Genomic DNA, 15,687 nt, shown 5'->3' on the forward strand with positions numbered 1-15,687 from the left:
GTATTGCTATGGCTATCCTATTTTCCCTTTACATTCACTCCTTGTAATGCATGTTATATTTCTTTATTGCAATGTATTGCTATGGCTTTCCTATTTTCCCTATACATTCACTCCTTGTAATGCATATTATATTTATTTATTGCAATGTATTCCTAAGGCTTTCCTATTTTCTCTTTACATTCACTCCTTGTAATGCATGTTATATTTCTTTATTGCTATGTATTCCTATGGCTTTCCTATTTTCCCTTTACATTCACTCCTTGTAATGCATGTTATATTTCTTTCAGCACCAAGCTATTGCATATCTGCTGTGGCTTAGTGGTACGTCATGCAGACTGGTGAGTCCAAGGTGTGGGGTTTGAGACTGACAAGGGTATTTTATTTTGCTGCTGAGCAGTACAAGGGCCTTGTCATACAGAGTGACTAAGGCACTTTTAAGCAGTTGTAAGCAGGTTTGCGTGGGTTTGCGCGATGCTTAGCGATGTTAAGCTGAGCTTAGCATAGCTTATTTTATTTGAACAATACTAAGCTAAGCTTGGCTCAGCTTATCATATCTTAGCAATGCTAAGCTAAGCACACACATGCACACACTGGTGCAAACACGCTTACTACTGTTTACAAGTGCTAACTCTCGCTAACCCCCGCACTCATTTCTTTGACAGAAAAGTAAATGGGGAGATAGGAATGTGGTGATAAAGGGTGCACAAAGAGGGGAAGACAGTAGGGAAACTAGCTCGGGATGTACAGGATGGGTGCGGTGAAGGTCCATAGCTGCCCATTTCTTTACCAGCAACAGCTGTGCATATGCAATACATTAGGAGGGATATTTGAAACCTTCCACCCCTGAGAGAGGGGTGAGGACAACTAAGTATGTTGTACTACCAATTATGAATATCAGGCACATGCACTGTTTGTGAACTGCTATACTGTCATTAGTACGTTACTCACTTCTGAACAGTTTGTGTTTTGTTTGTGTTGACATTAGCACAGTCTGCTCAGGACACCTGGACATATTTCAGTACTGTGTATGCCTACCTACACCCTTGGTTGTGCCTGACTACATGGGTATATAGTACCTTTGGGTAGGGGTGCAAAACTGCAGAGTGCATTATTTATTATCATGTGATGTTTATCTTGCTGAACATGCAGAGTTGCTGTGTACCTGTAAGTCTATAAAGACTAGTTATCTGTCTGAGTAGCTCCCACCTGTGGACATATCCAGATGGTAGACTGAGATTAGCCTAGTATTCATTGACTGTGCACCACACCAGTATTTTCAGCACCTGAACAATGGCATTGTCACAGGTGGCTGCTAGCAGTACATGGCTACATCCTTTGATATTTCTGTGTTGTACTCCTACATAAGGGCATGCTTGTGGAATTCATTCTACAGCTATTCGCAGAGTGTGTAACAGCAGACAGGCTGATATGCCTGTGTGTTTCTGACACTTCCAGGCCTCAGATACTCTCAGGTATATATTTGAACAGCCTCAGGGAAAGGTACATATCAGTGGGATACACCTGTGATATATTTCAGATATTTTGCAGTTGAGACTGTGGGGTATTCAGAGCATATGTATTACTACACCATTTCTGACATGCAAGCAGTGTCTACTCTCACTTATTGACATTTATCATTAAGTGGGATTCCCCACCTTTCTGCCTACTGCTAGTACATTTCACAGGGAGTCAGAGGGGCACAGCTAACATTTGTTTGCAAATCAGGGACATCCCTGTAAATCAGTCACAGTTGGGAGGTCTGGCCTCTGACCTATTCAAATATGCCAGTGTTTATCCTGCTCTGATACTGTGTCGGGTTTGTAAGGTGCTACTGTAACATTATTCCCTACTAGCATGGCTGCTTCTCTTATCACACTCATGCAATGCAATTCCACAACAATTGCTGGTAAAGATCCACAGAACAAGCTTTGTGTCATGGCCTTCCTATTTTCCCTTTACATTCACTCATTGTAATGCATGATATATTTCTTTCAGCACTGAGTTCTTGTATATCTCCTGTGGCTTAGTGGTACTTCATGCAGTCTGGTGAGTCCAAGGTCTGGGGTTCGAGACTGACATGGGTATTTTATTTTTCTGCTGAGAAGTACAAGGGCCCTGTCATACAGAGTGGCTAAGGCACTTTTAAGCAGTTGTAACTGGGTTTGCGTGGGTTTGCGCAATGCTTAGCGATGCTTAGCTAAGCGCACACAAGCTCACACTCGCGCACCCCTGCTTACTACTGCTTAAAAGTGCTTACTCCCGCTAACCCCCGTGCTAATTTCTTTGAAAGAAAAGAAAATGGGGAGATAGGAAAGTGGTGAAAAAGGGGGCACAAAGAGGGAAAGACAGTAGGGAAACCAGCTCGGGATGTGCAGGATGGGTGTAGGGAAGGTCCATAGCTGCCCATTTCTTTACCAGCAACAGCTGTGCATATGTTTGGAATTTGGTGTGAAATTTGAAACCTTCCACCCCTGAGAGAGGGGTGAGGACAACAGAGTATGTTGTAGTGCCAATTATATTTCTCAGTTTACATGTCCGGCAGACATGTGTGCGAAATGGGCAGCTATGTATGGGACGTAATTTTTTTGTGGGAACAAATTGCCCCCCCCTTTTTTTTTTTTTCAGGTGAGAGTGGAATGTGAGGTAGGGGATGTAGGTATATGTGGGGAGGTAGGTTGGGGAGGTAAACAGACAAGACAGACAAGACGCATAAAGGGGCGGTATTTGACACATGGGGTGGGTGAACACAATTGACGGGGAAGGTTGTTTGGAAATCGCAAGCCCATGAGCCCACAGATGGTAACAGTGGAACTGAAATCCCCACCCATGGGCAGTCACCACTGCACCTTCACAGCCCCGGGGTGGCTGTGCTGGGGGCTGAGTAGGATGGGCAGGCTCACCCAAGAGAAGCGCCACTATCGCCTTGAGCTGGCATAGGGGATCAGCGACTAAACGCTGGATCTCCCTACGCACCACAGCCCGGACCCTTCGAAGGGTGACAGGTGGCCCTTCTCCACCCACTCTTGCATGGGGGGGACGAGCCCCATCCCCTGCAGCGCTTCCACCCGAAGGTGGCACAGGACCAACAGAGGAGGGGAGCCCGGGCTGGGCACTGGAGCTGCTGGTGCCAGGTGCACTCGCCAACTGAGGAGGGACAGGTGGGTCCGCTGGAACAGGCCTTCCCATATGTTCTGTGATTAGGTGTGTTTAATTACAACATAAACAACAGCATTCCAGATTAGTTGTAACAGCATGCAGTAATATTCCCATTAACCCAACACACCAAGGTTCCAACAGTTGAACAGCAAGCATAACACATGCATATATTTAACAACAGTGGATATTCCAACAGCATGCAGGGATGTTTGGTAGCAACAGGCCACCATGAACGTAGTGTTTGAACAGGGTACATGCATCAACATGAAAGCAAATATTTATAAAACAATAGGACATATGTCCCAACAAATATTTAAGATTACACATACCCATTGAGGTGTGGAATTGCATGGTTTATGCACAAACAGTAGGGTATAGAAAATAACCTCAGTTAACATGTTATAATTACTTTTACTCTACCCTGCATTCCTAGTGACTGCAACTGTATATTCCCTACATGTATTATTACACTTGCCACCATGCATTAGGTTGTGTAATGGGTTTAGCTAGTTCAATATATATACTTGACCTATATCTGACATACTAACTGTCCAAGATGCTGATGTTACTGCTACATATTTCATGATTGCTTTTATATTTCTTTATCTACATTGGATGTTTTCACATGACATTTTCACTTCAATTTGTACAGAACCCTGCATTTATGGAAGCACACTCACATTTCTGGGGAACATATTAGCATGGTACTCATGTGCAAGATTGACTTATGCATGCCAGGCAGTAACTGACTGTTGAGGACTGTATATATGCTTCACAGCTACTAGAACTTCCAACACCCACTTTAGATGGGACTGCAGAACTCTGGGTTGCCAGCACTTTTTAAAACAGTACTATTTATATAATGCAAAGGTACAGCAACATTTCAAACTAAGTGGCACACACACACACACACACTCTCTGGGTTTTAAACCTTTATTACTGACATTACACACTTTTCCACAGACTCACTCCTTTATTTGTTGTAACAGTGCATATGGAAGACATATTCAAGACAGATTAGACCTTTATTGATGGGTTAAAACACACTTTTTCAGGCTCAGACACTTATGTTATATGACAGTACCTGCAGAAATTTGATTCCAGACATATGTTACTTTTCTTAATGGATTACTACGCTCTTTTTCTAGCTCTATGAATTGTCGTATAACAGTACATGCAGAGGACTTATTCAGGCCATTTTATGGCTGTATTATTGTACTACAACACTTTATTTCAAGCTCTCTCCCCTATTTTATATAACAAAACATGCAAAAGAATCACTAACCTGCTTGGTGGTGCAGCCTTTGCAGCCTATCAGCATAGGCTTCCTGATTCACAGCATGATCACCTGCAGCTGTAAAGTAAATGAAGGGATATTGAGACATACCTATCCATTATACCAACTCAATTATCAGTTATTACATACTGCATTCCATGGCTACATACTCAGTCGTGGGGCATCCTGCATCCCACAGGCCTCCTGGATCCATTGGTTCAAGCAGTCCTCCTTCCGTCTCCTCAGGGCTGCATGATGGTGACGGACCTGCTCACCAGTGCGAAGAATGCCTGTGGCACTGGTGAGGTCATGAGCTAACCGGTTCCAAGCCTCAGCCTTGTATTCCGTCCCTTGGAACTGGCCCTGCAGGAGTCTGGACTCATGATGGTGGTCAAGGAGCCAAACCATGTATTTTGACTCCTCAATGCCCCAACGCTGCACTCGGAAGTGTGAACCCTCTCCTGCACCTGCCATTCTGACTGCAAATGTGAGCTACAATCAGTTATGGCAAGTATTCCCGCCTATGGGGCTTAAATATGACGCATTTCTTGCACTTTTTTGTGAGTGGCCTTTTTTGAGAATTCTAAGCTGACTGCAGACCTGTTTAGTAATGGTTAATCTACCATTTCTAAGTAAGTACATGTATGCTAATAGTGGCTGTTTCTCATAAGCTGTCATGGCTTAGTGGTTCAGTACTTTGATTGTGATGCACAGGGTCCTCGGTTCGAACCTTGTCATTCTTTTATTTTATTATTGTCTAGACTGGCTAGGGGGTGTGGCTGTGTTTAAGCAACTTAGCTCTACATTGCTCCCCGGTGCCCTACAGTGCCCTGGTTGGCACGGCGCGCACGTCCGCGCAAACACATTGCGCTGGGTAAAGAGCTTTTAAACTTTGGGCAACTCTATTGCACTGGGTAAAGCGCTTTTAAACTATGGGCAACTCTGTTTAGCTGGGTAAAGAACTATTAAACTATGGGCACCTCTGTTTAGCTGGGTAAAGCGCTGCTTAACAGCAGGCTATTATATATCTGGATCCTTTACAAATATATATTTTGTTCACTGATACATTGGCCATTTCACTGCTTTTAATAATATTTTAATCATATATGTCTGGTATTATTTCAAATACTGATTTAAAACATAAATAAGAAGGGGAGTGGTGGGACTCAAACCGTGAATGCCTCCTCTTTGTGCATACGCTCTACCATTACACTATTGCTATTTGGATTAATTTGCATAAGTAGTTCTTATATGCTCTTCAATGTCACAATTGCTAACTGTGGTTAAGCAATGGGCACACCCGCGCAAACAAGCACAAATACGGGCAGATATATCGTGGATTTAAAAAAAATAAAATTAATATTTTAATTTTTATCACTGTGATGGGGGTTTACAGTGTCACGGAGTGTGGTGTTGGGTGCAAGTACATTTGAGCGAACTCACTCTTGTCTGTTGACATTATGCTTTTTAAAACCTTGCAGGGGCGTGGTCTTTTAGACTGCTCAGCAGTCGGACACGCCCCCTGCTTGCCTACTCAGTCCGTGTAAGAGTTACGGATGAGTCAGCATGCCCTCATTAATATTCATGGCACGCTGACGTCATACCGTTCAACTGCAGCCTCCGAGTAAGACATATTAAGTCTTACACAGAGGTTTTGTTAATCTGGGGTCCATGTTTTCTTCCAAAATTGCCATTTTGCGGAGGGATTATTAGAGGGAGAGCAACATTCTGAGCCAAAATCGGGGACAGTTGATAGGTTTGGATATGTCTAATTCTATAAAGCAATTTATTTGCACATACCTCTCAACCTGTTAACACAGGAAATCTGGACAAGGCCAAATATATTGGGGGAACATACAAACGGTACTAAAAATTACTCTTGTATAAACTTAGTTGATAGAATACCAGGTCTTGCTTTAGCATGCATTTTTCTGAAGGTTATGAAGTCTGGAACTCAATGTCTGTTATTATTTAGTGACTTAATTCCTAAATGATGTGCCAGAAATCCACAAATTTTATGAGGAACGAATCAAAAATGAGAAGAAAAATCTATTCATCCTGTGAAAATCTGGACAGTTGAGAGGTATAGTTCAACTGGGACTGTCTTCAAGTTTGGCACCCTTCCCCCTGGCAAAATCATGGTCGAATGGAGCCTCCCCCCTGCAGCCATTCCAGTGCCCCATTACTTGGCTATTTCACCCCATTTACCATAAACACTGTAATGTGCATATTGCTTTACTTCTACGATGATTTGGATTTCATTTGAAAGTTTTATTTTGCATTTTAGAGCAAACGCTAAGACATCTGCTAAACAAAGCAATGCAGTCTCACAATGAAAATAAACTTAGCATTAAAACTTCTCTGCCCTTGAAACTCACATTCATTGAAACAGCATTGAAATCCACATTCAAAGAAAATACTTTTAGCTAGTATAAAGATAAACTTTGGGCTGTTTTCAAATGATAGGCCCCTTGCACACAAAACATACATGTGTTGTGTGATACACATTACTGATTGTATTAAATTGTATTCCTTGTATAATACAGTACAGTTGTTAGAGGGTGTTTTAAATTTATTGTTTTGAAAAATTTTCCAGTAAACAATGAAACAAAATGCATGCAGCAATAATGACAAAACTGCCCAGTTGAGAACATTTCCATCATAAAAGTCTACTCAAACTTCTGCAATCCACCAGTATCAGTAAATATGCACAATCTCTGCAGAAGTAAAAGTCATCTAAATAATTCCACATTAAAGAGACCTGTAACTAATGAAGATGTTGCTACTAGCAAACAACTTTATATTTCATTGCTTCATCTACAAATAAAGTATTTGTTACCCTTGAGGAATAAATTGCCTATGTTACATTAGAAAAATGATAAGCTAGTAATATTGCAATAGTGAATGGATGGCAAACTGATAACAGGTTGATAGTTACTAGGTATCTCCACCAAAGAGAACATTATTAGTACGGCAGCATCCACCCCCCTGTGGGAGTAGAACCCACAACCTTCTACATCAAAAGGAAGTACATTACCTGCTGTGCTACTAACAATGCAAGCTGACTCAGCCTAAGCAGATCTAAACTTCTCTTCCCCTGCAGCTCTCAGCTCCTTGTAAAATCTACTCGACACGCAACTGTATCTCTCAACTTTGCAGTACAAGAAATCTAAAAAAAAAAACAAAATTTATTGGGGGGGGAACAAATGCCCAAAAACCAGGGACACATTTTAAACATTGCTTGTATCATCTTGGAAAGTTGCTAGAATAAGATGCTGTATTACCACCATACATTTTACTGCCAAGTATTGAACCCAGCACCCTGTGCAAAACAGTCACAGCAACATACTACTATGCCAAATCAGCTGCTTTGTGAAAGAGAGGAAGACTGAAACTTAAATGGCATACCATTTAGTGAATTCAGTTCTCACCATAGCTGTCAACCTCTTAGCACAAAACACCTGGACAAAGCCAGTAATGGGGGAATACAGCCCTCAAAGATATTCAGTGAATTCAGTTCTCACCATAGCTCTCAACCTTAGCACAAAAAAAACCCACAAAGCAAAGATCATATTTGCTGTGTTTGGAACCTCTGTGGTTGTTTTTGCTGCTACTATTCTTTTTCCTTTGTGGTTCCTTCATCAGAAACGAGGTCTCTGTTGTATCCCATATCTTAGCACGAAAAAACCTGGATGAAGCCAATAATGGGGGAATCATCATCTTCTTTTGGCTGTTCCCATTAGGGGTCACCAAAGCAGATCACCAGTTTCCATTTCTTCCTGTCCTCTGCATCTTGCTCTGTCACACCAACCACCTGCATGTCCTCTCTCACCCCATCCATAAACCTTATCTTTGGCCTTCCTCTTTTCCTGTTACCTGGTAGCTTCATCCTTAGCATCTTTTTCCCAATATACTCAGCATCCCTCCTCAGCACATGTCCAAACCAATGTAATCGTGCCTCTCTGGCTTTGTCTCCAAACCTTCCAACCTGGGCTGACCCTCTAATATACTTATTCCTAATCCTGTCCACCCTCGTCATACCCAGTGCAAATCTTAACATCTTTAACTCTGCCACATCCAGCTCAGACTCCTGCCTTTTTGTCAATGCCACGGTCTCCAATCCATATAACATAGCTGGTCTCACTACCCTCTTGTAGACCTTCCCTTTCACTCTTACTGGTACTCGTCTGTCACAGATCACTTCTGACACTCTTCTCCACCCACTCTATTCTGCCTGTACTCTCTTCTTCACCTCTCTACCACACTCACCATTACTCTGAACTATTGACCCCAAGTATTTAAACTCATCCCCCTTTGCCACCTCTACTCCTTACATCCTCACCATTCCTCTATCCTCCCTCTCATTCACTCACATATATTCTGTCTTAGTCCTGCTGACCTTCATTCCTCTTCTCTCTAGAGCATATCTCCATCTCTCCAGGGTCTCCTCCACCTGTTTCCTACTCTCACTACAGATCACAATGTCATCTGCAAACATCATAGCCCACGGGGACTCCTGTCTGATCTCGTCTGTCAACCTGTCCATCACCATTGCAAATAAGAAAGGGCTCAGAGCTGATCCTTGATGTAACCCCACCTCCACCTTAAACGCATCTGTCACTCCCACCGCAGACCTCACCGCTGTCACACTACTCTTGTGCATATCCTGTACCACTCTTACATACTTTATGACACTCCTGACTTCTTCATATAATACCACAACTCCTCTCTAGGCACCCTGTCATATGCTTTCTCCTAAGTCTACAAAAACACAATGCAACTCCTTCTGACATTCTCTGTACTTCTCCATCAACACTCTCAGAGCAAATATCGCATCTGTAGTGCTCTTTCCCAGCATGAAACCATACTGCTGATCACTAATCATCATGTCCCTTCTTAACCTTGCTTCCACTACTCTTTCCCATAACTTCATGCTGTGACTGATCAATTTAATCCCTCTGTAGTTACTACAGCTCTGCACACCACCCTTATTCTTAAAAATTGGTACCAAAACACTTTTTCTCCATTCCTCAGGCATCCTCTCACTTTTCAAGATTTCATTAAACAATCTGATTAAAAACTCCACTGCCATTTCACCTAAACACCTCCATGCTTCCACATGTATGTCATCTGGGCCAACAGCCTTTCCATTCTTCATTCTCTCCATAGCTATCCTTACTTCCTCCTTGCTAATCCATTGCACTTCATGATTCACTATCCCTACATCATCCAACCTTTTCTCCCTATCATTCTCTTCATTCATCAACCCCTCAAAGTACACTGTGCATCTGCTCAACACACTCTCCTCGCTTGTGAGTATGTTTCCCTCATTATCCTTTATCAGCTTTACCTGCTGCACATCTTTACTAGCTCTGTCCCTCTGTCTAGCCAATCAGTACAGGTCCTTTTTGCCCTCCTTAGTGTCCAACCTTTCATACAACTCTTCATATGCCTTATCCTTAGCCTTCGCCACCTCTCTCTTTGCCATGCACCTCATCTCCTTATACTCCTGTCTACTTTCTTCATCTCTCTGACAATCCCACTTCTTCTTTGCCAACCTCTTTCTCTGTATACTCTCCTGTACTTTCTCATTCCACCACCATGTCTCCTTGTCGTCCTTCCTCTGTCCAGATGTGATACCAAGCACCTTTCTAGCTATCTCCCTTACTAGCTCTTCTGCAGTTACCCAGCTATTTGGTAACTCTTCACTGCCACACAGTGCCTGCCTTAACTCATCTCTGAACTCCACCTCACAATTACCCTTTTTCAATTTCCACCATTTGATCCTTGGTGCTGCTCTCACACTCCTCCTCCTCTTCTTGATCACCAACGTCATCCTACAAACCACCATCCTATGCTGCCTAACTACACTTTCTCCTGTCACCACTTTACAGTCTCCAATCTCCTTCAAACTGGCCATCCTACATAAGATATAATCCACCTGTGTGCATCTTCCTCCACTCTTGTATGTCACCCTATGCTCCTCCCTCTTGTTAAAATACGTATTCACTACAGCCATATCCATACTTTTTGCAAAATCCACTGCCATCTGACCTTCTACATTCCTTTGTTTAACATCATACCTACCCATCACTTCCTCATCCCCTCTGTTCCCTTCACCAACATGCCCATTGAAATCTGCTCCAATCACCACTCTCTCACCCTTGGGTACAGTCATCACCACTTCATCCAATTCACTCCAAATTTTTTCTTTCTCATCCATTGCACACCCAACTTGTGGAGCATATGCACTAACAACATTCATCATTACACCATCAATTTCCAGCTTCATAAACATACTCTATCCAACACTCTTTTCACCTCCAAAACACTCTTAGCATACTGTTCCTTCAGAATAACTCCTCCCATCCACACCATGATAAAACAATTTGAACCCACCTCCGATACACCTAGCCTTTCTCCCCTTCCATCTGGTCTCTTGCACACACAATATACCAACCTTCCTTTTGTCCATCATATCAGCTAGCTCTCTCCCTATACCAGTCATACTGCCAACATTCAAAGTTCCGACCCTCACTACCACAGTCCTAGCCTTTCCCCTCTCTTCCTGCCTTCGGCCATGTCTTCCGCCTCTTCTCCTCCTTTAGCCAACAGCAGCCCAATTTCCAGCAGCACCCTGTAAGCTAACAGTACTGGTGGCGGTCGTTGTTAACCCGGGCCTCGACCAATCCGGTATAAAAATGTTTATTGGTGTCTGCATGAAATGATTTGGCGAAGTTTTACGCTGGATGTCCTTCCTGACACAACCCTCCCCATTTATTTGGGCTTGGGACTGGCACAAAGAAATGCACTGGCTTGTGCATCCCCAGTGGCTGGGTTAAATAGGGACACATTTCAAATAGTCATCTTATAAACTTAGAAAATTGCTGGAATAAAAGGTTTTGTGTTACTATGTATTTTCTGAAGAATATGAAGTTTGAAATTCAAATGCCTGTCAATTTTATTTATTTAACATTTGTTAACCAGGAAAGTCTGACTTGGAACAAAAGCCAATTTTCAGCAGAGGCCTAGGGAGAAATACTGCAGACATGTCTTTGTAACATAGGAGGACACAGGAGCAAACCCACACAAACACAGGGTGGACATGCAGACTCCACACAGAAGGCACCCCAGCCAAGAATCAAACCAAAGAACCTCTAGCTATCAGGCAACAATGCTAGCATTGCACCAGCAACTATTTAAAGAACTAAAAATTAAGAAACAACATATGTTATGAGGAACAGAACAGAACAAAATATGAGGCAAAAATCTCAAAGGTTTCACAAATGGTAGTGTTAGGGAATTCAGGCTCTTGATACCTGCACCCAAGGTACAGGTTTCAAGCCTGAGGTAGTCTCTAACCACCAGTATAAATCAACTGAGGCACCAGCAGATATTCTCTCTAGCCACCAGTATAAATCAACTGGGACATTTTACACACACAACACACACACACCGACCAAAGCTTTATTCATCCTAAATGATAAAATCCACTACCTGCAAAATAAATCTGCTTCATCCTGAATGATAAAATAAATCCACAGCTTAATTCTAAATGATAAAATAAATCTACGGAATGTATACTTCTGGTTTCCTGGCTCTTGTTAATTTCTTCCTGCTTGCAAAATGTTCCAATACTGCTGACCTTGCAGTCCAATCCCCGTCCAGTCTATGTGGTTAACACCGCATAGTCTTCTAGGGCATCAGCAGTCTGCTGCCTTCTTCCTGAATCTGGACTGGTAAGGCAGCAGTCTGGATTCACTTTCCATGAGCAGGTTAGGAAGATTTGTAGGATTGTACCATTGTGGTTCACAGCTGGGGGTCTGCAGTCTGATATCACGAGCTGCCACTGCTTGTACTGTTGATGTACTGTAATGCTACAGCCATCCTGTAGCAATGCCACAGATGTGGCCACTGACTATGCATCTCTCACCCTCTTATGTAGGTCCCTCTGGTATACCACCAAGGTAGCAGCCTGTAGCTGGTGAGTATGGTTACAAAGGGCATGTAATGGCTATGGTACATTCCATGCACACATCTAACACACCTACCCAGAATGCATACTTTACATGTGCACGTATTGTTGCTGTTAAATGCACGGCATCACAGTGGTGACCATGATGGAATATTGGGAGGGTATGTCAGACACATGTAAGATAACCAACATCCTGTCATTGCAGAATGTGTCCACAGGGAGTAACATAATGGTGGGAGACATGGCCTACAGTAGGGACATGTGTGAAACATCACCCATATTCAGTGCAACAACAGGTACATACCAGTAGTACAATGGCAACTGTTACAGAGTTACACTATGGCATAACATATTACTGTAGTCCACATTAGCAGCTGGGACTAGGCTGTAACATGTGGTGTTCAGTGTATGGGACACTGAAAACTAACACACATCTGTAGGCCTTACTTGTCAAGCATCTGCAAACAGGCTGAAGGTGGGGTGGGGGTGTCAGCATGACACACCAGTGCACTGCAGCAGGGACCCTAAGGATGCTAAGAATGGCTGTATCTGTACACAGTCAGGTTCAGGAACTGTGGCAGATGTAACCCTACCCCCACAGCCAATAGCGACGGCAGTGTGTGAACACCAAGGGATGTGCACATGAGTAGACCTTGCACTCATGCAGATCCAGGGGACATGTGTAGGGCAGACTGAACATACACTGCCAAATGCAGATGGCCCATGCTAGTATACCCATGCCATGAGTAGTGACTGCTGTAGTATACATAAAAATAGGTGTAACAATCCCTCATGATAAGGGTGTGCACACATATGCACACACAGAGTGTATGCAATGTGGTTAGCATCTGCACACCTAACACATTCCATAGACACTGCATGTGACTGTACAGGACATATGTCACATATCGGGCTCATGTACAGTTAATATATGCAGTGATGTGGTCCCATGGAAGATCATGGAAGGGTGCGTCATATCAATAAGGTTGTGTACACTCCCCATTGCCATGATGTGCTCCAGCAGTTGTCAGTGTAATAGTATTGGTTTGGTCATACATGGTCCGCTGATGTTGAGATCTGTAAACCAGACATCAGGCATTCACAAATGACATCTGTCCACATATCATCCCAGGTATGTGCTGCTGAAAAACATAGGGGCTGTGAGCATTAGAGCTGACATAACTGACACACTACTACACATTCAGCAATGGGTTGCACACCTGCAAGGTTTGGTGCACAGTACATGGCAGGGTGCAGAACAGTTGCACAGCAATACTGTGTACATGGGTGCAGTGATATCCAGGGGATGAGGCATCACCTACTAACACAGCACATGCATCACACACATGTATACTGTTGCTAGCATGGATTGACTATATCTGCACTGCATGCTCTTGTGTACCATATGTTATGCATGTTGACAGATGGGTAATAGGAGGACTGTGTGTATTATCATTATGCAACCTCACCTGTATGTGTGCATGCATGTGTCTTGGTGGGTGATTATTTTGTCTGTAGGGTCACTCTACAGAAGTGGAGGGAGGTTGATGCATGTAGGATGCGTTTGTTCATGTGTGTCTGTGTGGGTGTCCATGTATGTACATGTGTGATTTTGGGGATGTTGCTACAGCAGTACTTCCATTTGGGATCATGCAGTACATGGACATGGACTGATACATGACACACCAGGAATACTTGTCATGTATGTAATCACAGGACAGCTGATAGTATAATAAGGTCTGTAGCATGGAACATGCATTGGGAGGGAAGGTAGACACCAGGTATACCCTTAATATCGCATTCAACAGAGAGGTGGCTGACAACCCATGTATGCAGCACTACAGATGCATTAGGGAATTACTAGACAACACCAGGGAGTGTATCCATATATTACAGTTGTCACATATCTGGCATGTACTGAGCAATACATACACATGGCATTGCAGTGCATGATATTATGGAGTGAACATAGTAGCCCCTCACATATAGGAGCCATGGTAACAATGTCCGGACATACACAAGGTGAACACTGAATGACAGCAGTGAGGCCATGTAAAACCACTCCACTCAGGTCAGAGATGTAATGGAGTAACAGGTCTTGTGTTTTGATCATTTGCCTAGGCATTTAGAGGAATGATACATTAATGAGTGGTATTAATGAGTGTATGTTACCAAGTGTGATGCAGGATGGAAAACACATGGGAATAAACGTGCGGCTGTCTGTAAAGTCACGGACAGGTAGGTATTAACGTGGTGTGTGTGTATGTGTGTGTGTGTGTGTGTGTGTGTGTGTGTGTGTGTGTGTGTGTGTGTGTGTGTGTGTGTGTGTGAGTGTGTGTGTGTGAGTGTATATGTGTGTGTGTATGTGTGTGTGCTGTTATGCAATGCTGTACAGGTCTTAAAGTGCGTTTATTGTTTTCCCCCACAGGTGGCGAGGTGGGTCAGGGTCCCTCCTGCATGCAATCTGATGGTGTCCATACAAACACTGAAGATGATGATAGTACTGTTAAGGCACAAGTGGAGTTGTCAGGGGCTGAAACAGTGCCATCATTTGACATCCCCCTTTTAGCCATCCCAAACCCCGGACACAGTTTCAGTGCCTATACATACCCCATCACAAGTGGACATAGCAGAGGGACAACTGGCATTTGGTGGCAGTGCACAGAAGAGTGTGTTAACCATGCATACTGTGTCTGGTCACAGCAGGCATAGCCAGATGTCTGGCAGGGCACCACATAGGCAGATATCCCAGGGTGCTCATGGTAGGGCCACTGGTCATCATGCTCCTGGCAGACGCATGTTTCAGACTGTAGTGGCAGTGCAGGCACATATGGAACATTACACCAGACAGGGCCTGAGGCTGCAGAGGGCTGCTCTGACATCTGCAAGCGACAACTTCCGTGAACTGTCTGGTGCCATCCACGCTTATGCCGAGCTCATGGATAGATGGTCTGGTGAGATGATGGCCCTCATCGACCATAGTTTGCCCATGCTTGAAAGTGTGTTGGGAATGCAGCAATGGCCACATGGATGTAGGCCAGCAACACCAACAGCTGGCCACGTGGATGTAGGCCAGCAACACCAACAGCTGGCCGTGTGGATGTAGGCCAGCAATACCAATAGCTGGCAGTCAATGTGGATGTGCTAAGACACCAAGACTCCCGTAATAGCAGTACCAGCCTCGGCACTGTGGGGGGGGGGGGTGTTGTCCACACCATATCAGGTCACAAGCATTTGGTCCTGGCCAGTCCCAGGAGGGACCTGGTTCCAGTGGACATCT

This window comes from Protopterus annectens, chromosome 8.part0 (assembly GCF_019279795.1).
Source record: "Protopterus annectens isolate FY-2018-M chromosome 8.part0, PAN1.0, whole genome shotgun sequence".
NCBI lineage: Eukaryota > Metazoa > Chordata > Ceratodontiformes > Protopteridae > Protopterus > Protopterus annectens.